This window comes from Hordeum vulgare, chromosome 1H (genome assembly GCF_904849725.1).
Source record: "Hordeum vulgare subsp. vulgare chromosome 1H, MorexV3_pseudomolecules_assembly, whole genome shotgun sequence".
In the NCBI taxonomy this organism is placed as follows: domain Eukaryota; kingdom Viridiplantae; phylum Streptophyta; class Magnoliopsida; order Poales; family Poaceae; genus Hordeum; species Hordeum vulgare.
In genome coordinates, this window is record NC_058518.1 from 351,386,156 (window position 1) to 351,410,153 (window position 23,998).

The window sequence follows — 23,998 nt, forward strand, 5'->3', positions numbered from 1 at the left end:
GTATCAATGGCGCCAGTAAATAGCATGTGGACGGGGAACTATTCTTCCCCAGCAACGGTGTCGGAAAAGGGTCTTGCAACAATTAACAACAAAGTAGCAAGTAACAACAGTAGTGACAGCAGTAGAAAGGAACATCAGTAGTAACAGCAGCAACAAGTAACAGTAGTAGCGACAAAGTAACGTATCAAGGACCAGTAGTAAAAGACTCGTAGGAAGTGGATCGGTGATGGATGAGTATGACGGATGTGATTCATCATGTAATAGCTATAACACGGAGAGATAAGTAACTAGCTCTCGTTCGTCAATCTAATGTAGGCATGTATTCCGTATGTAGTCATACGTGCTTAGGGAAAAGAACTTGATGACATTGTCCATCCCTCCTGTGGCAGCGGGGTCCTAATGAAAACTACGGGATATTAAGGTTCTTCTTTTAATAAAGAACCGGACCAATGCATTAACACTTGGTGAATACATGAACTCCTCATACTATGGTCATCTCCGGGAGTGGTTCCGACTATTGTCACTCCGGGGTTGCCGGGTGATACGTCTCAAACGTATCTATATTTTTTTATGGTTTCACACTGTTATCTTGTCATATTTGGATGTTTTATGCACCTTTTATATCTTTTTTGGGACTAACTTATTAATTCAGTGCCAAGTGCCAATTCCTGCTTTTTCTGTGTTTTTGGCTCTTTTTAGATCTGATTTTGGAACGGAGTCCAAACGGAATAAAATCCCCGAAATGATTTTTCCCGAACGGAAGAAGATCAGGGGGCATGTGGGCCAAGCCAAGAAGGCTCCTGGGAGCCCACAAGCCCCCACTCTGCCACCAGGGGGAGGCGGCGGTGGCAGGGCTTGTGGCCTCCCTGGCCGCCCCCTGACCTAGATCCTTGGCCTATATATTCCCTAAAATACAGCAAAAAATCAGGGGAGCCTCGAAAATACTTTTCCGTCTCCGCAAGCTTTCGTTTCCACGAGATCTCATCTGGAGACCCTTCCCGGCACCCTCCCGGAGGGGACTTTGGAGTTGGAGGGCTTCTTCATCATCATCATCACCCCTCCAATGACTCGTGAGTAGTTCACTTTAGACCTACGGGTCCGTAGTTAGTAGCTAGATGACTTCTTCTCTCTCTTGGATCTTCAATACAAAGTTCTCCATGATCTTCATGGAGATCTATCCGATGTAATCTTCTTTGGCGGTGTGTTTGTCGAGATCCGATGAATTGTGGATTTGTGATCAGATTATCTATGATATATATTTGAGTCTTTGCTGATTTCTTATATGCATGATTTGATATCCTTGTAAGTCTCTCCGAGTCTTGGGTTTTGTTTGGCCAACTAGATCTACGATTCTTGCAATGGGAGAAGTGCTTGGTTTTGGGTTCTACCATGTGGTGACCTTTCCCAGTGACAGTAGGGGCAGCAAGGCACACATTAAGTAGTTGCCATCAAGGGTAACAAGATGGGCTCTGTCGTTGATATGAGATTGTCCATCTACATCATGTCATCTTGCTTAAGGCGTTACTCTGTTCTTTTGGACTTAATACACTAGATGCATGCTGGATAGCGGTCGACGTGTGGAGCAATTGTAGTAGATGCAGAAAGTATCGGTCTACTTCTTTCGAACGTGATGCCTATAGATATAATCATTGCCATATATATCGTCATGACTTTGTGCAGTTCTATCAATTGCTCGACAGTAATTTGTTCACCCACCGTCTACTCGCTTTCATGAGAGAAACCACTAGTAAACACTACGGCCCCCGGGTCTATTCACATCCATCGTTTACACCTCCGCTTTTACATTGCTTTGTTACTTTGTTGCTTTCAGTTCTCACTTGGCGAACAATCTGTAAGGGATTGACAACCCCTTCATAGCGTTGGGAGAAGCTTTTGTGTTTGTGCAGGATCTTGTGATACTCCTCCACTGGATTGATACCTTGGTTCTCAAACTAAGGGAAATAGTTACCACCGCTGTGCTACATCACCCTTTCCGCTTCGAGAGAACACCAAGCAAGGCTCCAAGGCCACAGGGGAAATCCTTTGCATACTTGCCTAGGAAGTCCCTTAAGGCGTAGCCGCAGCAGAAGGATTCCTGGTGCCGTCGACATGACTATTCTTGGCGCCGTTGCAAGGGAAGCACAGCTGACATCAGAAGTATTTCTGGCGCCGTTGCCGGGGAAGCACAGCTGACATCAGAAGTATTTTTGGCACCGTTGCCGGGGAGGAGAGATCAAGATCTATCCAAGTAGGTCTCACAAACTCATCTCTTGCATTTACTTTTGTTGCTAGTTGCCTCTCGTTTTCCTCTTCCCCACTTCACATTTGCCGTTTTCATTTGCCTTTCTCCTTTGCCGTTTTCTTTCGCCTTTGCCGTTTCCCTTTGCCGGTTTTCTTGCTTGCTTGTGTGCTTGTTTGTTTGTTGAAGTCATCATGGCTGAAAACACCAAACTTTGCGACTTCTCGAGCACTAATAATAATGATTTTATTAGTACTCCGATTGCTCCCGCCACTAGTGCGGAATTGTATGAAATCAATGCAGCTCTGCTGAATCTTGTTATGAAAGAGCAATTCTCTCGCCTTCCTAGTGAAGATGTCGCATCCCATCTCAATACCTTCATTGAGCTTTGTGATATGCAAAAGAAAAGAGATGTGGATAATGACGTGATTAAGTTGAAACTTTTTCCTTTTTCGTTGCGAGATCGCGCAAAAACTTGGTTTTCTTCTTTGCCTAAAAATAGTATCGATTCTTGGGATAAGTGCAAAGATGCTTACATATCCAAGTATTTTCCGCCGGGTAAGATCATCTCCTTACGTAAAGATATCATGAATTTCAAGCAACTTGATCATGAACACGTTGCACAATCTTGGGAGACAATGAAGCTTATGATTAGAAATTGTCACGCTCATGGCTTGAGTTTGTGGATGATTATACAAATCTTTTACGCTGGCTTGAATTTCGCTTCTCGCAATATCTTGGACTCCGCCTCAGGTGGAACGTTCATGGAAATCACGTTAGGAGACGCTACAAAACTCCTAGACGATATCATGACCAACTACTCTCAGTGGCACACTGAAAGGTCACCTGCTAGCAAAAAGGTCCACGATATAGAAGAAATTAACTCGCTTAGTGCTAAGATGGACGACTTGATGAATTTGGTTGCTAGTAGAAACGCTACCGTAGATCCTAATGACATGCCACTATCTTCTTTGATTGAGAGTAGCAACGCTAGTTTGGACGTGAATTTTGTTGGTAGGAACAATTTTGGCAACAACAATGCTTTTAGAGGAAACTATGTTCCTAGGCCTTTTCCTAGTAACTCCTCTAACAATTATGGCAATTCCTACAACAACACTTATGGAAATCACAACAAATTACCCTCTGATTTAGAGAGTAATATCAAAGAGTTCATCAACTCTCAAAATATTTTCAATGCGTCCATGGAGGAAAAACTACTCAAAATAGACGATTAGGCTAAGAGCGTTGATAGGATGTCTTGTGATAATGATGCTTTGAAAGTTAGATGCGCTCCTCCCAAGGTCAACTTGGATGAAACTTTGAAAGCTATGCGTGTCTCCATGAATGAGAGCAAAGAAAGAACCGCCCAAATTCGCGCTAGGCATGAATGGTTTAAAAGGGTGCGTTCTAGTGATGCAAATCACGAAGATCTTAAAGTGCTTGGTGTGTCTCCTCTTGAATCTTTGTTTTCGCGTGTCAAACCTACTTATGGAGGGGCTGGATATGAATCCACTTTGGTTGAAAAACGCCCCAATGATTCGGAGTCCACCTATCTTGATGATAAAGGTGTGGAGAGTGGAGTAGAAGAAGTCAAAAATTTGGGTAGTAATGAAACTCCCACTTTGGATTTCAAGGAATTCAATTATGATAATTGCTCCTTCTTTGAATGCATTTCTTTGATGCAATCCATTGCAAACTCTCCACATGCTTATAGCCAAAGCAAAGCCTTTACTGCGCATATCGTAGATGCTATGATGAAATCTCTTGGGAGCAAGCTTTTGTGTTTGTGCAGGATCTTGTGATACTTCTCCACTGGATTGATACCTTGGTTCTCAAACTGAGGGAAATACTTACCACCGTTGTGCTACATCACCCTTTCCTCTTCGAGGGAACACCAACGCAAGGCTCCAAGGCCACGGGGGAAATCCTTTGCATACTTGCCTAGGAAGTCCCTTAAGGCGTAGCTGTTGGGGAACGTCGCATGGGAAACAAAAAATTTCCTACGCGCACGAAGACCTATCATGGTGATGTCCATCTACGAGAGGGGATGAGTGATCTACGTACCCTTGTAGATCGTACAGCAGAAGCGTTAGTGAACGCGGTTGATGTAGTGGAACATCCTCACGTCCCTCGATCCGCCCCGCGAACAATCCCGCGATCAGTCCCACGATCTAGTACCGAACGGACGACACCTCCGCGTTCAGCACACATACAGCTCGGCCTTCTTGATCTAGCAAGAGAGACGGAGAGTTAGAAGAGTTCTCCGGCAGCGTGACGGTGCTCCGGAGGTTGGTGATGACCTTGTCTCAGCAGGGCTCCGCCCGAGCTCCGCAGAAACGCGATCTAGAGGAAAAACCGTGGAGGTATGTGGTCGGGCTGCCGTGGAAAAGTCCTCTCAAATCAGCCCTAAAACCTCCGTATATATAGGTGGGAGGGAGGGGACCTTGCCTTGGGGCTCAAGGATCCCCAAGGGGGTCAGCCGAGTCCAAGGGGGAAGGCTCCCCCCCCCCAAACCGAGTTGGACTTGGTTTGGTGGGTGGGAGTCCTTCCTTCCCTTCCCACCTCCTCTTTTTTTTCTCTTTGATTTTCTTTCCTAGGCGCATAGGGCCCTTTTGGGCTGTCCCACCAGCCCACTAAGGGCTGGTGTGCCACCCTCAAGGCCTATGGGCTTCCCCGGGGTGGGTTGCCCCCCCCCCCCCCGGTGAACTCCCGGAACCCATTCGTCATTCCCGGTACATTCCCGGTAACTCCGAAAACCTTCCGGTAATCAAATGAGGTCATCCTATATATCAATATTCGTTTCCAGACCATTCCGGAAACCCTCGTGACGTCCGTGATCTCATCCGGGACTCCGAACAACATTCGGTAACCAACCATATAACTCAAATACGCATAAAACAACGTCGAACGTAAGTGTGCAGACCCTGCGGGTTCGAGAACTATGTAGACATGACCTGAGAGACTCCTCGGTCAATATCCAATAGCGGGACCTGGAAGCCCATATTGGATCCTACATATTCTACGAAGATCTTATCATTTGAACCTCAGTGCCAAGGATTCATATAATCCCGTATGTCATTCCCTTTGTCCTTCGGTATGTTACTTGCCCGAGATTCGATCGTCAGTATCCGCATACCTATTTAAATCTCGTTCACCGGCAAGTCTCTTTACTCGTTCCGTAATACAAGATCCCGCAACTTTCACTAAGTCACATTGCTTGCAAGGCTTGTGTGTGATGTTGTATTACCGAGTGGGCCCCGAGATACCTCTCCGTCACACGGAGTGACAAATCCCAGTCTTGATCCATACTAACTCAACTAACACCTTCGGAGATACCTGTAGAGCATCTTTATAGTCACCCAGTTACGTTGCGACGTTTGATACACACAAAGCATTCCTCCGGTGTCAGTGAGTTATCTGATCTCATAGTCATAGGAATAAATACTTGACACGCAGAAAACAGTAGCAACAAAATGACACGATCAACATGCTACGTCTATTAGTTTGGGTCTAGTCCATCACGTGATTCTCCTAATGACGTGATCCAGTTATCAAGCAACAACACTTTGTTCATAATCAGAAGACACTGACTATCTTTGATCAACTGGCTAGCCAACTAGGGGCTTGCTAGGGACGGTGTTTTGTCTATGTATCCACACATGTAAATGAGTCTTCATTCAATACAATTATAGCATGGATAATAAACGATTATCTTGATACATGAATTATAATAATAACTATATTTATTATTGCCTCTAGGGCATAATTCCAACAGTCACCCACTTGCACTAGAGTCAATAATCTAGCCCTCACATCATCATGTGAATTACATTGTAATAAATCTAACACCCATACAGTTCTGGTATTGATCATGCTTTGGCCGTGGAAGAGGTTTAGTCAGCGGGTCTGCTACATTCAGATCCGTGTGCACTTTGCATATATTTACGTCCTCTCCCTCGACTTAGTCGCGGATGAGGTTGAAGCGTCGTTTGATGTGTCTGGTCTTCTTGTGAAACCGTGGTTCCTTTGCTAAGGCAATGACACCCGTGTTGTCACAGAACAAGGTTATTGGATTCAGTGCGCTTGGCACCACTCCAAGATCCGTCATGAACTGCTTCATCCAGACACCCTCCTTAGCCGCCTCCGAGGCAGCCATGTACTCCGCTTCACATGTAGAATCTGCTACGACGCTTTGCTTGGAACTGCACCAGCTTACCGCACCCCCATTAAGAATAAATACATATCCGGTTTGCGACTTAGAGTCGTCCGGATCTGTGTCAAAGCTTGCATCGACGTAACCTTTTACGGCGAGCTCTTCGTCACCTCCATACACGAGAAACATCTCCTTAGTCCTTTTCAGGTACTTTAGGATATTCTTGACCGCTGTCCAGTGATCCACTCCTGGATTACTCTGGAACCTACCTGCCATACTTATGGCCAGGCTAACATCCGGTCTAGTGCACAGCATTGCATACATGATAGAACCTATGGCTGAAGCATAGGGGACGGAGCGCATATGCTCTCTATCTCCATCAGTTGCTGGGCACTGAGTCTTACTCAATCTCGTACCTTGTAAAACTGGCAAGAACCCTTTCTTGGATTGTTCCATTTTGAACCTCTTCAAAACTTTATCAAGGTATGTGCTTTGTGAAAGTCCTATTAGGCGTTTTGATCTATCCCTATAGATCTTAATGCCTAGAATGTAAGCAGCTTCTCCTAGGTCCTTCATAGAGAAACTCTTATTCAAGTAATCCTTTATGCTCTCTAAAAACTCCACGTTGTTTCCAATCAGCAATATGTCATCCACATATAATATTAGAAACGCCACAGAGCTCCCACTCACTTTCTTGTAAATACAAGATTCTTCAACCACTTGTATAAACCCAAATGCTTTGATCACCTCATCAAAGCGTTTGTTCCAACTCTGAGATGCTTGCACCAGTCCATAAATGGATCGCTGGAGCTTGCACACCTTGTTAGCATTCTTAGGATCGACAAAACCTTCGGGTTGTATCATATACAACTCTTCCTTAAGGAAACCGTTAAGGAACGCCGTTTTGACATCCATGTGCCAGATTTCATAATCAAAAAATGCAGCTATTGCTAACATGATTCTGACGGACTTAAGCATCGCTACGGGTTAGAATGTCTCATCGTAGTCAACTCCTTGAACTTGTGAAAAACCCTTTGCCACAAGTCGAGCTTTATAAACGGTTACATTGCCGTCAGCGTCCGTCTTCCTCTTAAAGATCCATTTGTTCTGAATAGCCTTGCGGCCCTCAGGTAGTACCTCCAAAGTCCACACTTTGTTCTCATACATGGATCCTATCTCGGACTTCATGGCTTCTAGCCATTTGTTGAAATCTGGGCCCACCATTGCTTCTTCGTAATTTGCAGGTTCATTGTTGTCTAACAACATGATTGATAAGACGGGATTACCGTACCACTCTGGAGCAGCACGTGGTCTCGTCGACCTGCGTGGTTCGACAGAAACTTGAACTGGAGTTTCATGATCATCATCATTAACTTCCTCCTCAACCGGCGTCGCAACGATAGAGGTTTCCCCTTGCCTTGCGCCACCATCCAGAGGGATGAGAGGTTCGACAACCTCGTCAAGTTCTATCATCCTCCACTCAATTCTCTCAAGAGAAACTCCTTCTTGAGAAAAGCTCCGTTTTTAGCAACAAACACTTTGCCCTCGGATTTGAGATAGAAGGTGTACCCAACTGTCTCTTTTGGGTAACCTATGAAGACGCACTTTTTCGCTTTGGGTTCCAGCTTTTCAGGCTGAAGCTTTTTGACATAAGCATCACATCCCCAAACTTTAAGAAATGACAACTTTGGCCTTTTGCCATACCACAGTTCGTATGGTGTCGTCTCAACGGATTTTGATGGTGCCCTATTTAAAGTGAATGCAGTTGTTTCTAACGCATAACCCCAAAACGATAACGGCAAATTAGTAAGAGACATCATAGATCGCACCATCTCTAATAGAGTACGATTACGACGTTCGGACACACCATTACGCTGTGGTGTTCCAGGCGGTGTTAACTGTGAAACAATTCACATTGTCTTAAGTGAGTACCAAACTCGAAACTCAGATACTCACCCCCACGATCATACCGTAGGAACTTGATCTTCTTGTTACGATGATTTTCCACTTCACTCTGAAATTGCTTGAACTTTTCAAATGTTTCAGACTTGTGCTTCATCAAGTAGACATAACCATATCTACTCAAATCGTCAGTGAAGGTGAGAAAATAACGATATCCGCCGCGTGCCTCCACGCTCATCGGACCACACACATCGGTATGTATGATTTCGAACAAGTCATTTGCATGCTCCATTGTTCCGGAGAACGGAGTCTTAGTCATCTTGCCCATGAGGCATGGTTCGCACGTGTCAAGTGAATCAAAGTCAAGTGACTCCAAAAGTCCATCAGCATGGAGTTTCTTCATGCGCTTTACACCAATATGACCTAAGCGGCAGTGCCACAAAAATATGGCGCTGTCATTGTTAACTCTAACTCTTTTGGTCTCAATGTTATGTATATGCGTATCGCTATCCAGATTCAATATGAACAATCCTCTCACATTAGGTGCATGACCATAAAAGATGTTACTCATAGAAATAGAACAACCATTATTCTCTGACTTAAAAGAGTAACCGTCTCGCAATAAACAAGATCCAGATATAATGTTCATGCTCAACGCAGGCACTAAATAACAATGATTTAAGTTCATCACTAATCCTGATGGTAACTGAAGTGAAACTGTGCCGACGGCGATTGCATCAACCTTGGAACTATTTCCTATGTGCATCGTCACTTCATCTTTCGCCAGCCTTCGTCTATTCCGCAGTTCCTGTTTCGAGTTGCAAATATGAGCAACAGAACCGGTATCGAATACCCAGGCACTACTACGAGAGCCGGTTAAGTACACATCAATAACATGTATATCAAATATACCTGATTTTTCTTTGGCCGCCTTCTTATCTGCCAGATATTTGGGGCAATTGCGCTTCAAGTGACCCATACCCATGCAATAGTAACACTCCGTTTCAGGCTTAGGTCCAGCTTTGGGTTTCTTCGTCGGATTTGCAACAGGCTTGCCGCTCTTCTTCGAATTACCCTTCTTGCCTTTGTCGTTTCTCTTGAAACTAGTGGTCTTATTCACCATCAACACTTGATGCTCTTTACGGAGTTCAGACTCTGCGACTTTCAGCATCGCAAACAACTCACCGGGAGACTTGTTCATCCCTTGCATGTTGTAGTTCAACACAAAGCCTTTATAGCTTGGCGACAGTGATTGAAGGATCCTGTCAGTGATAGCCTCTTGCGGGAGTTCAATCCCCAGCTCAGCTAGACGGTTTGAGTACCCAGACATTTTGAGCACATGTTCACTGACAGACGAGTTTTCCTCCATCTTGCAAGCATAGAATTTATCGGAGGTCTCATACCTCTCGATCCGGGCATTCTTCTGAAAGATAAACTTCAACTCCTGGAACATCTCAAATACTCCATGATGCTCAAAGCGGCGTTGAAGTCCCGGTTCTAAGCCATACAAGACTGCACATTGAACTATTGAGTAGTCCTCCTTACATGCTAACCAAGCGTTCTTAACATCCTGATCAGCCATAGCGGGTGGTTCATCTCCTAGCGCAGCATTAAGGACATAATCCTTCTTCCTAGCTTGTAAGATTAGCTTAAGATTACGAGCCCAGTCTACAAAGTTGCTACCATCATCTTTCAACATAGCTTTCTCTAGGAATGTATTAAAATTCAGGATGACTGTAGCTTGAGCCATGATCTACAACAAATATATATTCAAAGTGGACTTTAGACTATGTTCAAGATAATTAGAGTTTAACTTAATCAAATTATTCGCTAAACTCCCACTCAAAAAGTACATCTCTCTAGTCATTTGAGTGGTTCATGATCCACTTATACTAGCTCAAGTCCGATCATCACGTGAGTTGAGTATAGTTTCAGTGGTAAGCATCCCTATGCTAATCATATCATCTATATGATTCATGATCGACCTTTCGGTCTCATGTGTTCCGAGGCCATGTCTGCACATGCTAGGCTCGTCAAGCTTAACCCGAGTGTTCCGCGTGCGCAACTGTTTTGCACCCGTTGTATGTGAACGTTGAGTCTATCACACCCGATCATCATGTGGTGTCTCGAAACGACGAACTGTAGCAACGGTGCACAGTCGGGGAGAACACAATTTCGTCTTGAAATTTTAGTGGGAGATCACCACATAATGCTACCATCGTTCTAAGAAAAATAAGGTGCATAAAAGGATTAACATCACATGCAATTCATAAGTGACATGATATGGCCATCATCACGTGCTTCTTGATCTCCATCACCAAAGCACCGGCACGATCTTCTTGTCACCGGCGCCACACCATGATCTCCATCAACGTGTTGCCATCGGGGTTGTCGTGCTACTCATGCTATTACTACTAAAGCTACATCCTAGCAAAATAGTAAACGCATCTGCAAGCACAAACGTTAGTATAAAGACAACCCTATGGCTCCTGCCGGTTGCCGTACCATCGACGTGCAAGTCGATATTTACTATTACAACATGATCATCTCATACATCCAATATATCACATCACATCGTTGGCCATATCACATCACAAGCATACCCTGCAAAAACAAGTTAGACGTCCTCTAATTTTGTTGTTGCATGTTTTACGTGGTGACCACGGGTATCTAGTAGGATCGCATCTTACTTACGCAAACACCACAACGGAGATATATGAGTTGCTATTTAACCTCATCCAAGGACCTCCTCGGTCAAATCCGATTCAACTAAAGTTGGAGAAACCGACACTTGCCAGTCATCTTTGAGCAACGGGGTTACTCGTAGCGATGAAACCAGTCTCTCGTAAGCGTACGAGTAATGTCGGTCCAAGCCGCTTCAATCCAACAATACCGCGGAATCAAGAAAAGACTAAGGAGGGCAGCAAAACGCACATCACCGCCCACAAAAACTTTTGTGTTCTACTCGAAAAGACATCTACGCATGAACCTAGCTCATGATGCCACTGTTGGGGAACGTCGCATGGGAAACAAAAAATTTCCAACGCGCACGAAGACCTATCATGGTTATGTCCATCTACGAGAGGGGATGAGTGATCTACGTACCCTCGTAGATCGTACAGCAGAAGCGTTAGTGAACGCGGTTGATGTAGTGGAACGTCCTCACGTCCCTCGATCCGCCCCGCGAACAATCCCGCGATCAGTCCCACGATCTAGTACCGAACGGACGGCACCTCCGCGTTCAGCACACGTACAGCTCGACGATGATCTCGGCCTTCTTGATCCAGCAAGAGAGACGGAGAGGTAGAAGAGTTCTCTGGCAGCGTGACGGCGCTCCGGAGGTTGGTGATGACCTTGTCTCAGCAGGGCTCCGCCCGAGCTCCGCAGAAACGCGATCTAGAGGAAAAACTGTGGAGGTATGTGGTCGGGCTGCCGTGGAAAAGTCCTCTCAAATCAGCCCTAAAACCTCCGTATATATAGGTGGGAGGGAGGGGACCTTGCCTTGGGGCTCAAGGAGCCCCAAGGGGGTCAGCCGAGTCCAAGGGGGAAGGCTCCCCCCCCCCAAACCGAGTTGGACTTGGTTTGGTGGGTGGGAGTCCTTCCTTCCCTTCCCACCTCCTCTTTTTTTTCTCTTTGATTTTCTTTCCTAGGCGCATAGGGCCCTTTTGAGCTGTCCCACCAGCCCACTAAGGGCTGGTGTGCCACCCAAATGGCCTATGGGCTTCCCCGGGGTGGGTTGCCCCCCCCCCCCGGTGAACTCCCGGAACCCATTCGTCATTCCCGGTACATTCCCTGTAACTCCAAAAACCTTCCGGTAATCAAAGGAGGTCATCCTATATGGCAATCTTCATTTCCGGACCATTCTAGAAACCCTCGTGATGTCCGTGATCTCATCCGGGACTCCTAACAACATTCGGTAACCAACCATATAACTCAAATACGCATAAAACAACGTCGAACCTTAAGTATTCAGACCCTGCGGGTTCGAGAACTATGTAGACATGACCCGAGAGACTCCTCGGTCAATATCCAATAGCGGGACCTGGATGCCCATATTGGATCCTACATATTCTACGAAGATCTTATCGTTTGAACCTCAGTGCCAAGGATTCATATAATCCCGTATGTCATTCCCTTTGTCCTTCGGTATGTTACTTGCCCGAGATTCGATCGTCAGTATCCGCATGCCTATTTCAATCTCGTTCACCGGCAAGTCTCTTTACTCGTTCCGTAATACAAGATCCCGCAACTTTCACTAAGTCACATTGCTTGCAAGGCTTGTGTGTGATGTTGTATTACCGAGTGGGCCCCGAGATACCTCTCCGTCACAAGGAGTGACAAATCCCAGTCTTGATCCATACTAACTCAACTAACACCTTCGGAGATACCTGTAGAGCATCTTTATAGTCACCCAGTTACGTTGCGACGTTTGATACACACAAAGCATTCCTCCGGTGTCAGTGAGTTATCTGATCTCATGGTCATAGGAATAAATACTTGACACGCAGAAAACAGTAGCAACAAAATGACACGATCAACATGCTACGTCTATTAGTTTGGGTCTAGTCCATCACGTGATTCTCCTAATGACGTGATCCAGTTATCAAGCAACAACACTTTGTTCATAATCAGAAGACACTGACTGTCTTTGATCAACTGGCTAGCCAACTAGGGGCTTGCTAGGGACGGTGTTTTGTCTATGTATCCACACATGTAAATGAGTCTTCATTCAATACAATTATAGCATGGATAATAAACGATTATCTTGATACAGGAATTATAATAATAACTATATTTATTATTGCCTCTAGGGCATAATTCCAACAGTAGCCGCGGCAGAAGGATTCCTAGTGCCGTCGACACGACTATTCCTACTGCAAGACCACTACCATCCAGTGGAGAAGTATCACAAGATACCATCTCGCTAGCTCTTTCTGAGACCGCAAAACATAAATGCAGAGCACCTTCAAAGACCAAGGGCTGACTAAACATTGTAATTTATGGCAAAGAAGATCCAGTCACAGGCATACTCAACACAGTTAAAAGCAAAGCATAAAAATGACAGAGGTGCTCTCTAATTGGTGCTTTTGTAAGAGGAGGATGACTCAACAGGAACATAAATAGACGGGCCCTTCGCATAGGGAAGCATTGATTTGCAGAGGTGCCAGAGCTCAAGCTTGGAAAACAGAGATAATAATTTTGGGTGGCATGCTTTCATTGTCAACACAATGACTAAGAGTTCACAACATCTTCCACGCTACACATGCTATAGGAGGTTCCCAAACAGAAAAGTAAAGTTTTGACTCCCCAGCCACGAATCAATCACACTCCACGGCTAGCCGAATCCTCGGGTACCGTCCATACCAACATCAATCCTCGGGGAGTTTTGTTTGCAATTATATTTTCGATTTGAGCATGGAACTGGGAATTCCAATTACCAGCCCCTTTCTCGTGAATGATAGTGAATAAACACATATCGATGATAACACGCATAACATGGAAGATACCAATAGCCCCCTGTCACCACATGAGCGGTTCGGGCACGCAAAACAGATTATTTCTTGAAGATTTAGATAGTCGCACATGCAAATTTACTTGGAACGGCAGGTAGATACCGCACATAGGTAGGTATGGTGGACTCATATGGCACAACTTTAGGTTTATGGAGGTGGATGCACAAGCAGTATTCCCGCTTAGTACAAGTGAAGGCTAGCAAAAGACTGGGAAGCGACCAGCTAGAGAGCGACAACGGTCATCAAAATGCACTGAGATTAACTAACATTGAGTGCAAGCATGAGTCGGACATAAATCACCATGAACATGAACATCATAGAGGCTATGTTGATTTTGTTTCAACTACATGCGTGAACATGCGCCAAGTCAAGCCACTTGAAATATTCAAAGGAGGATACCATCCTATCATACTACATCATAGTCATCTCAACATTCATGTTGGCAACCAAGACAAACCAATATAAGCTCCTAGCTAAGTAAGCATGGCATAAGCAACTATGATCTCTAAGTTGTCATTGCAAACATGTTTCTCTCACAACAAAGCTGAACTAGGAACAGTGAGCTAGTCATATTTACAAAAACAAAATAGATCGAGTTCATACCAGCTTTTCCAGGCTCAGTCACTTCATCATATATCGTCATTACTGCCTTTCACTTGCACGACCGGATGATGTGAACAATAATAAGATTGCTCGTGCATTGGACTATGCTGGAATCTGCAGGCAAACACAAATTAGAAGACAAAGTTACATGGCTCTTTGAAAGCTAAACAGGTATGCATGCAAGAGCCACTAAACATTGTAACCATTATCTTCTACCTTGACCCAAAGAAAAAGAAAATATTTACACGGGAAAGCTCCCAACAAGCAAAAGAAGAAAAAGAAAATCTTTTTGTTTTTTTCTCAAACTAGATAGACACATGCAAAGAAAACGAGAAAAAGAAAATAAACTAGCATGGATGATACAGTGGCAAAGTGTGAACATCGGCTAACAAAGTGAAAGCATAAGCAAGAATGTAAAGTCGGTGAGAAACACGTACTCCCCCAAGCTTAGGCTTTTGGCCTAAGTTGGTCTACTCCCAAGGAGGGAAATAACCAGCTCTGGGGTACTCCGGAGTGGACTTAGGATGCCACTGCTGTGTGAGCTCCTCTGGCTCCAACTGATAAACTGGCGTCTAGTACTCGACTGGTGGCTCTGGCACGGGCACCTGTGGTTGGGCTAAACCCCAATTGCGTAGATGTCCGAGCGCATAATAATGTACCTGCCTGCATGAAGATTGAACAAAGAAGGAGCAGGCAAAGTAATAGTCTCACGAGTATCCTGACTAAATATCAAGTTATAAATCATCCTTCTATTTATATCTACATCAAGAAAGGCATGGCGAACCAAGCTATCATAATCTAGATATCTCTCGGGAAGAAGAATCTCTTCTTCCTCGTCCAATCTAATAGGTATCTCAAAGTGTGTGGCAAGACGAGTAGCATAGATACCTCCATAGACAACACATTTAGAATGGTTCAAGTTCAACCGTTGAGCTACTATAGCGCCCAAGCTATAAGTTTTATCATTATAAAGGGCTTCGCGCAAGACCGCTAGATCTGGGGAACTAAGTGACCCAGCTTTCCCACGGCCAATCAAACACTTCCCCACAAATAATGAGAAGTACTCATGCACGGGAAAATGAATACTAGCAGCTCTAGCGCAAGACACTCCTCTCTCCTCTCCTACAACAATAGTACCGATGAAAGCTTCCAAGTCCCGTGGACGAGGTTCATGAATATCCCCAACGTAAGGTAATTTCCAAACATTGCAAAAATCCTGAAGTGACATGCGTTGGGGGATATCATAGAGTTTGAACTCAACCATAGGAGGATTCTTCCTCGAATAGAAGTGAAAGCTTTGTACAAAGATATTAGTGAGGAGGAGGTATTGCGGACACTTATGTTCAACGAAGGCGGTAAGGCCTGCGTTCTCCACCAAGTGATAAAAGTCCTCATAAATTCCAGCGGCGCGTAAGAACACGTCGTTTGGCCACTCGCACGCTCGAACTTATGAGACTCGAGGGACCAGATACTTGGGCTTCTTCTCACTCCCATCATCCTTGGGGTCACGGCTTGACGAGCCTCTTAAGAACCTCCTCATCTTTTCCCTTTTCTATCTCTGAAAATTTCTAAAATTTTTAGTGGTTCTAAGGAATAGTGAACAAGGCTCAACAAAACTCATAGCAACTACTCCCACAAGTGCCTAGAGACCATATTACGTATCAAAACTACTTGGGACCAGCTAAAATCAGCATGCAAAGCTCAAGAACATGGTCACCAAGGCAGAAAAAATACGCGGAGTATAAGGCACTAGAGCAAAAACTTATTGGACCAATGGAGGAGTCACTTACCAAGGAGTAATTTCCCCAAAACAGTTCGGAGAATGGTGCTTTGAGCAAAGAGATCAAAAATCCCAGCAAGAGGAGCAAGAACACGGGTTTGAGCTGCGAAACAATTTTTTCTGGAGGTAGGAGAAGCGGATGAGAGGAAGAATGAGTGGAGGGGGTACCTGTGGGCCCCACAAGCCTGGGTGGCACGGCCAGGGGGGTGGTCGCGCCCCAAGGGCTTGTGGCCCACTAGTGCAGCCCCCAGACAAGCTCTTTGTCTCAGAATTTTACAAAAATTCCAGAAAAAATCATACTTGATTTTCAAGACGTTCGGAGAACTTTTATTTTCGGCGTACTTTTCTACCGGATGCTAAGACAGAAAACAGGAAAACTAAACTAAATCTATCATTTTTCTTCTAAGCAACCTAAAGTGAAAGCTTGGAACAGAGGTTTGTGACTCCTCGATTCATCCATCTCATGGTCATCGAAAGAAATCCGTCAATGGGGTTGATCAAGTCTCCTTGACAAACCTTTTCGAATCGCAAGAGAGAACGGAGAATTTTCGAATAGTCACTAGGTCACCTCAATGGGGATGTTTATCTCCCCAACAAGCAAACCATACTTCATCTTCACACGAGTAATAGGACATTCAAAGCTCCCAATAAGAATCGATGAAGTTTTTTCGATAGCATTGATGCAATGTACTCGATATTGTTTCTTCGGAAAGTGCACCGTATGCTCATTACCGTTGACATGGAAAGTGACATTGCCTTTGTTGCAATCTATAACAGCCCCTGCGGTGTTTAAAAAGGGTCTTCCGAGGATGACAGCCATGGCATCGTCCTCGGGAATATCCAAGATAACAAAGTCTGTTAAGATAGTGGATCTCTTTGATAGGTGGTAGATTTTTGACATCTTCAGATTTAATGCCTTTCTCTCGCATAGATTTCTTAGCTTCTTGCATATCTTCGGGACTGAGGAATAGAATACCTCTTTTCTTCAGAGTTGGCTTAGGAGGTGATTCAGGAATAGTCCAAGCATTCTCATTGCACGGGATGTTATTCAATAGAATCTCAGCTTGTTCTACAGTACGTTCCCTAAAAACACTACAGGCACAACTATCTAGGTGGTCTTTGGAAGCATCGGTAAGTGCAGAGCTTTTTCTACAGTTCCTTACATGTCCTCGTAGTGGAAGGCAAGATTTCAGTTCTTGGATCTATCGGATTCCTCATAGTGACCAGCACACGTAAATCCCAGGTGACTCAGAGAATATAGTTGTGCGTCCCCCGCAACGGCGCCAGAAAAAGGTCTTGATAACCCACAAGTGTAGGGGATCGCAACAGTTTTCGAGGGTAGAGTATTCAACCCAAATTTATTGATTCGACACGAAGGGAAGCGAAATAATTTTCTCAATTATTAGAGCTGAGTTTGTCAGTTTCAACCACACCCGAAAGATTAGTGTCTGCAAGCAAAGTATGAGTAGCAAAGTGGTATGATAGCAACGGTGCCAGAAAAAGATTTGTCGACGGCAAACTATTCCTAACTGTTGTATCAATGGCGCCAGTAAATTGCACGTGGACGGGGAACTATTCTTCCCCGGCAACGGTGTCGGGAAAGGGTCTTGCAACAAGTAAGAGCAAAGTAACAAGTAACAACAGTAGTGACAGCAGTAGCAAGGAACAGCAGTAGTGACAGCAGCAGCAAGTAACAACAGTAGCAACAGTAGTAGCGACAAAGTAACGGAGCAAGGACCAGTAGTAAAAGACTCGTAGGCAGTGGATCGGTGATGGATGAGTATGACGGATGTGATCCATCATGTAACAGCTATAACACGGAGAGATAAGTAACTAGCTCCCGTTCATCAATCTAATGTAGGCATGTATTCTATATGTAGTCATGCGTGCTTAGGGAAAAGAACTTGCATGACATCTATTGTCCATCCCTCCCATGGCAGGAGGGTCCTAATGGAAACTATGGGATATTAGGGTTCTCCTTTTAATAAAGAACCGGACCAATGCATTAACACTTGGTGAATACATGAACTCCTCATACTATGGTCATCTCCGGGAGTGGTTCCGGCTATTGTCACTCCGGGGTTGCCGGGTCATAACACATAGTAGGTGACTACAACTTGCAAGATAGGATCTAAAACACACATATATTGGCGACAACATAATAGGTTCAGATCTGAAATCATGGCACTCGGGCCCTAGTGACAAGCATTAAGCATGGCAAAGTAGTAGCAACGTCAATCTCAGAACATAGTGGATACTAGGGATCAATCCCCATCAAAACTAACTCGATTACATGATAGATCTCATCCAACTCATCACCGTCCAGCAAGCCTACGATGTGATTACTCACGAACGGTGAAGAGCATCATGGAATTGGCGATGGAGGAAAGTTGATGATGACGATGGCGACGATTTCCCCTCTCCGGAGCCCAAAACGGACTCCAGATCTGCCCTCTAGATGAAGAACAGGGGGTGGCGGCGCCTCCGGATCGTAAAACACGATGAATCCTTCTCGCTGATTTTTTTTCCGGGCGAGACGGAAGATATAGAGCTGAGTTTGGAGGCGGTGGCGCCACGTGGGCCCCACAAGCCCTGACGGAGCGGCCAGGGGGGCGGCCGCGGCCCAGGGGCTTGTGGCCCACTGGCACACCTCCTCCGGTGGATCTTTGCGCAGGTATTTTTCATTAATTCCAGAAAAATTCTCCGTAAATTTTCAGGACATTCCGAGAACTTTTATTTCTGCACAAAAACAACACCATGGCAATTCTGCTGAAAACAGCGTTAGTTCGGGTTAGTTCCATTCAAATCATGCAAATTAGAGTCCAAAACAAGGGCAAAAGAGTTCGGAAAAGTAGATACGACGGAGACGTATCAATCGCGGGTGATCCATTCCCGACGCTAGGTTGGTCGGAGCGCCACCACGTCGACATCCCCGTGCTTGGCTTCGACGAGCGCGCGGGAGACCTGAAGCTGCAACGACCCGTCGACCACCTCCTCCTTGCCTGTGCCCCAGTGTCCCCCTCTGTAAGCAGATCCCCTCCCCTTGCCGGTCCTGCTAGTAGTTGTGGCGTAGCATATGGTAGTGTCCCAGCGTAGCCGCTCGCGTGGGTGCGCGAGTGCTCCGCTCTGCGTCGTCGATGGCATTCTCTGCTAAAGCAGAGGAAAGCACCCCCCCCTTTCGTGTTATACGTATGCTAGTACCCGTGTTAGAGCAAATTCCACATCCCTATCGCAGTGGCAACATAACTGTACCCCGTGCCCGTGGTCGTGTGTTCGAGTCCCCCTAGCGCCCCATTTTTAGTTTTGTTTTCCCTGGTGTGCTAAGTAGCAGAGGCAACATAACTACATTCCTACCCCTAGTAGTGCAGATACTCGCTTGTAGCCTAGTGGTAGGGTGTGTGAGCATGGAGGCACAGGTGGTGGGTTCGAACCCCCACCATGCCCCATTTTATTTCATGTGGTGTGGTGTGTAGGGACCACCTGGCATACTCTAGGGGCCCCTGGTGCCTATGACCAGTGCCCCCTGTCAGTTTATATATGTTGGTGTTATTATTTTTTGTGACTTGTGTGATATTCTCTTTTGTGGAATATTCCAGAAAGGGGATTTGCCAAATCTGGCATATACCCAACTGGGTATGATTTGACTTATTTGTAGTATTTGATTCTATGTAGATTTTATTTTTAGTTTTTAGGTCGGTTTATGCAAGCAAGTATATAGGTATGATGTATGGAATATGCCTAATATGGTTTATAGCGAATCTGGCACGTGCAAGAATAACCCTTGTTCTTGACGTGAGTAGTTTTGATTCTAGTTAGAATTTCTTTGCTGTTTTGTGGTGATTTTATGCATGTAAATATAGCAGTATGATATATGGATTATGGGTAGAAAAACCATAGGAATCCAATGGTGGCATTGGATTTCAGTTTTGAGCAGTTTTGCAAAAGTGCCATTTGTGATGAGGTGGCACTTTCTCATTTGAGTAGGTTAATTTTTGTGCGTGCTTTAAGTGTGTGCCATGCATGCATCATATTGTCTGATGCATCATCTTTCTCTGGTATTTATTTGATGTTTATCTCTTTGGAAGATCAGGAGCAGTTCCACTGTGAAGATATCACACGCAAGATGATCATGACTGTTGGGGGTATTATGTGTTGTATGACCCGCCCTATTGGGCTGGGTCAGGTGCATGGTGATTCAACATTCATAACCAAGATAGGTCTGGCCCCCGAAACGGAAGGTGCGAGGAGATCTTCAACAGAGAGCCGGTTGGGCCCATGAGCCTCGATGGCGGTTCAAGATCCACGGAGAAGATGAGTCGTCGTGGTCGTTTCCTTTCTTAGGAGACACGGCGGTTTAGATATATGGCAGGCCACGATTTGTAATGTGGCCAGGACTCTTCTAGAACCTAGGACCTCGACCTATATATAAAGGCGCGTCCCTAGGGTAGATAGGGTCAAGTTACAATCCATCGACAGATAGGTCAGGCAAGTTACGCCCTCCTTGTAATCAATCCCACCATCAATACACACAAAGGAGGACATAGGCTTTTACCTCCATCGGAGGGGCCGAACCTGGGTAAATCCGAGTCTCGCTTCCGCTCAACCCCTTTGAGTCGCCACCAAGGTGCGATGGCTCCATCACTAAGTCCTTTCACGAGGACATTTGCCGTGATAAAACCAGGATAGTTGGCGCCCACCGAGGGGCTTGCGCACGATGGAGTTGAGTTCTCAAAGGGATCCCTTCCATGGTTTGGGAGCTACGCGGCCGGTCTCTTGACTAAGAGCCATCGTGGAAAGTACTACATCGACAACTCTCAGTGGGGGCCTGATGCCGATTCAATTGAGTCTGGATACAAGGTGCCCTTCGGCAAGATTCATGTCTTCATTGGCAAGTTTGGGGCTCCCGTACCTGAGCAAGACACCTTCACCGACATCGTCGAGCCGGCCCGGTACGCCCATCCTGCCAAACATCCGGTCAGGACACACCACGCCTTCGTTGGTTTAACGCAGGGAATCGACCTGTCGGATGAACTGGTGATCCAGGAGAACACGCCTGTCAATTCGGACGACGAGTCGTCCATGGGTGACACGGATTCGATGTAACCTGTCCATGAAGGGAAACTTGGAGGATTGCCTGAGGCGGCAACCTCTGAGGACGTTGAAGGACCCCATCGTCAGGTCGCCATCTACATGGCAGGAGCAGCGTCGGCTCGGCCGACCGCTGCCGGCAACAAAGAAGCTAGCGGATCAGGAAAGACTCCGGCTCAAGACATGGCGGATTTGGTAGTAGAGATGGCTAAACTCACGGAAATTGTTGTGATGGCGGAGAACCAAGAAGAGGTCAACGCCGAGTTAGGAAAACTGAGGGAGGAGATGGCCAAGATCCAACGCGACATTGAAGGTGAGGCCGCCAGGATGGCGACCCAACAGGCCGAGATCACCGTGGAGACAGAGCGGCTAAGTGTTCAGGGATGGCGGCTTGAACGACAACTGCGCACTTCCGATGAAATTCACCAAAGGAGGCATCGTCATTGTCTGCCCGTCGATCTGAATCCAACCCGGCTCTTCGACAGCCCACATACACCTGGGATGGAGCCTAACCAGCCATGGCAAGTTACCCAGCACGTCGACCCGACTCAACCGCCGCCCAACCCACAAGCGCCTCAGCCGACACCGGCTCACCCCCCATGGGGTCACTTTTCTAACCCTGTTGACAACATGCTGGCGGTGACCCGCAACCTAGAGTCTCTTCCCATCCACGGAAACTCTCTGGCTGGAGTAGAGGCAAGGAACGTCATCGAGATGTTGAAAACGGCGATGGTCCAATAGGCGCAATATTCGTATAGCCGCGAGCGACTGCACTCCACGCCTCAAGCAACTCATACCAGGAGTCGTCATGATGACCCGCCCGTGGTGTCCAGAAGTGAACGGAGTCGGCCTCCGCAAATCAGCCTGCCCGAGATGCCCGACACCCGGGCTCAGGTCCTCATGGATGCAGCACGAGCCGCCCGCCTGACGGAGATGGCGTCCGCGGTAGGTCAAGGCTATCCGGCTTACCAGTCGCCATCCCCCGTGCAGGCCGAGTCAGGTGGCAGGAACATAGGGATACCATGTCTGTCACTCGCCCTCCGCAACAAGAGTATGCCAAAAGATTTTAAAGGTCCACGCAAGGTTCCCAATTACACGACGGATCTCGAGCGAGGGGCGTGGATTGAAAATTACGACCTTGCGATGGATATTCTGGAGGTGTTAACGAGGCAGTATGTGCCAAGTAATTTACAATGATGCTTGAAGGAATGACATGCACTTGGCTGAAGAACCTGTCGTCCAACTCCATGAACACCTGGGCCAAGTTAAAGGAGCGTTTTATCAAAAAATTATGTGGGACTTGCAAGCGCCCAATGACTATCGTCGACTTACAGCATTGCATCCAGCGCCCACACGAGTCGGCCCATCATTGGACCCGGTAGGTTGCAGAGGTAATCCACTCATCGGATGGTATTTTGGCGGCTCATGCCGTGCTGATCCAGGAGAAAAACTGTCACTACCAGGCTCTGGTGTTGAAGCTTCGGCGACTCAAGTGCAAAGTCCAGGATATGGGAGAACTGATGGACACCCTTACCAGGTACGCTAAGTCTGATGACACCAAAGATCTCGGGGAGGACGACAATAAAATCAGTAGTTCTAGGAGAGGGGAGTCATCCAAAGGCCACTCACAGTCTCAGGGACGGAATAATACTTCTGATGTTTGATGTGTATCCCTTGCAACAGCGCCAGGAAATAGTTGTGTCGACGGCACCAGGAATCCTTCAGCTACGGCTACGCCTTAAGGGACTTCCTAGGCAAGTATGCAAAGTATTTCCCCCATGGCCTTGGAGCCTTGTGTTGCTGTTCCCTCGAAGCGGAAAGGGTGATGTAGCACAGCGACGGTAAGTATTTCCCTCAGTTTGAGAACCAAGGTATCAATCCGGCGGAAGAGTATCTCAAGATCCTGCACAAACACAAAAGCTTGCACCCAACGCTATGAAGGGGTTGTCAATCCCTTATAAATTGTTTGCCAAGTGAGAACTGAAAGCAACAAAGTAACTAAGCAAAGTAAAAGTGGAGGTGTAAACGATGGATGTGAATAGACCCGGGGGCCGTAGTGTTTACTAGTGGTTTCTCTCATAAAAGCAAGTAGACGGTGAGTGAACAAATTACTGTCAAGCAATTGATAGAACCGAGCAAAGTCGTGACGATATCTATGCAATGATTATATCTATAGGCATCATGTCCGAAATAAGTACACCGATACTTTCTGCATCTACTACTATTACTCCACACGTCGACCGCTATCCAGCATGCATCTAGTGTATTAAGTCCATAAGAACAGAGTAACGCCTTAAGCAAGATGACATGATGTAGAGGGATAATCTCAAACCAATGATAAAAACCCCATCTTTTTACCCTTGATGGCAACTACTTGATGTGTGCCTTGATGCCCCTACTGTCACTGGGAAAGGTCACCACATGGTAGAACCCAAAACCAAGCACTTCTCCCATTGCAAGAATCATAGATCTAGTTGGCCAACCAAAACCCAAGACTCGGAGAGACTTACAAGGATATCAAATCATGCATATAAGAAATTAGCAAAGACTCAAATATATATCATAGATAATCTGATCACAAATCCACAATTCATCGGATCTCGACAAACACACCGCCAAACAAGATTACATCGGATAGATCCCCATGAAGATCATGGAGAACTTTGTATTGAAGATCCAAGAGAGAGAAGAAGCCATCTAGCTACTAACTATGGACCTGT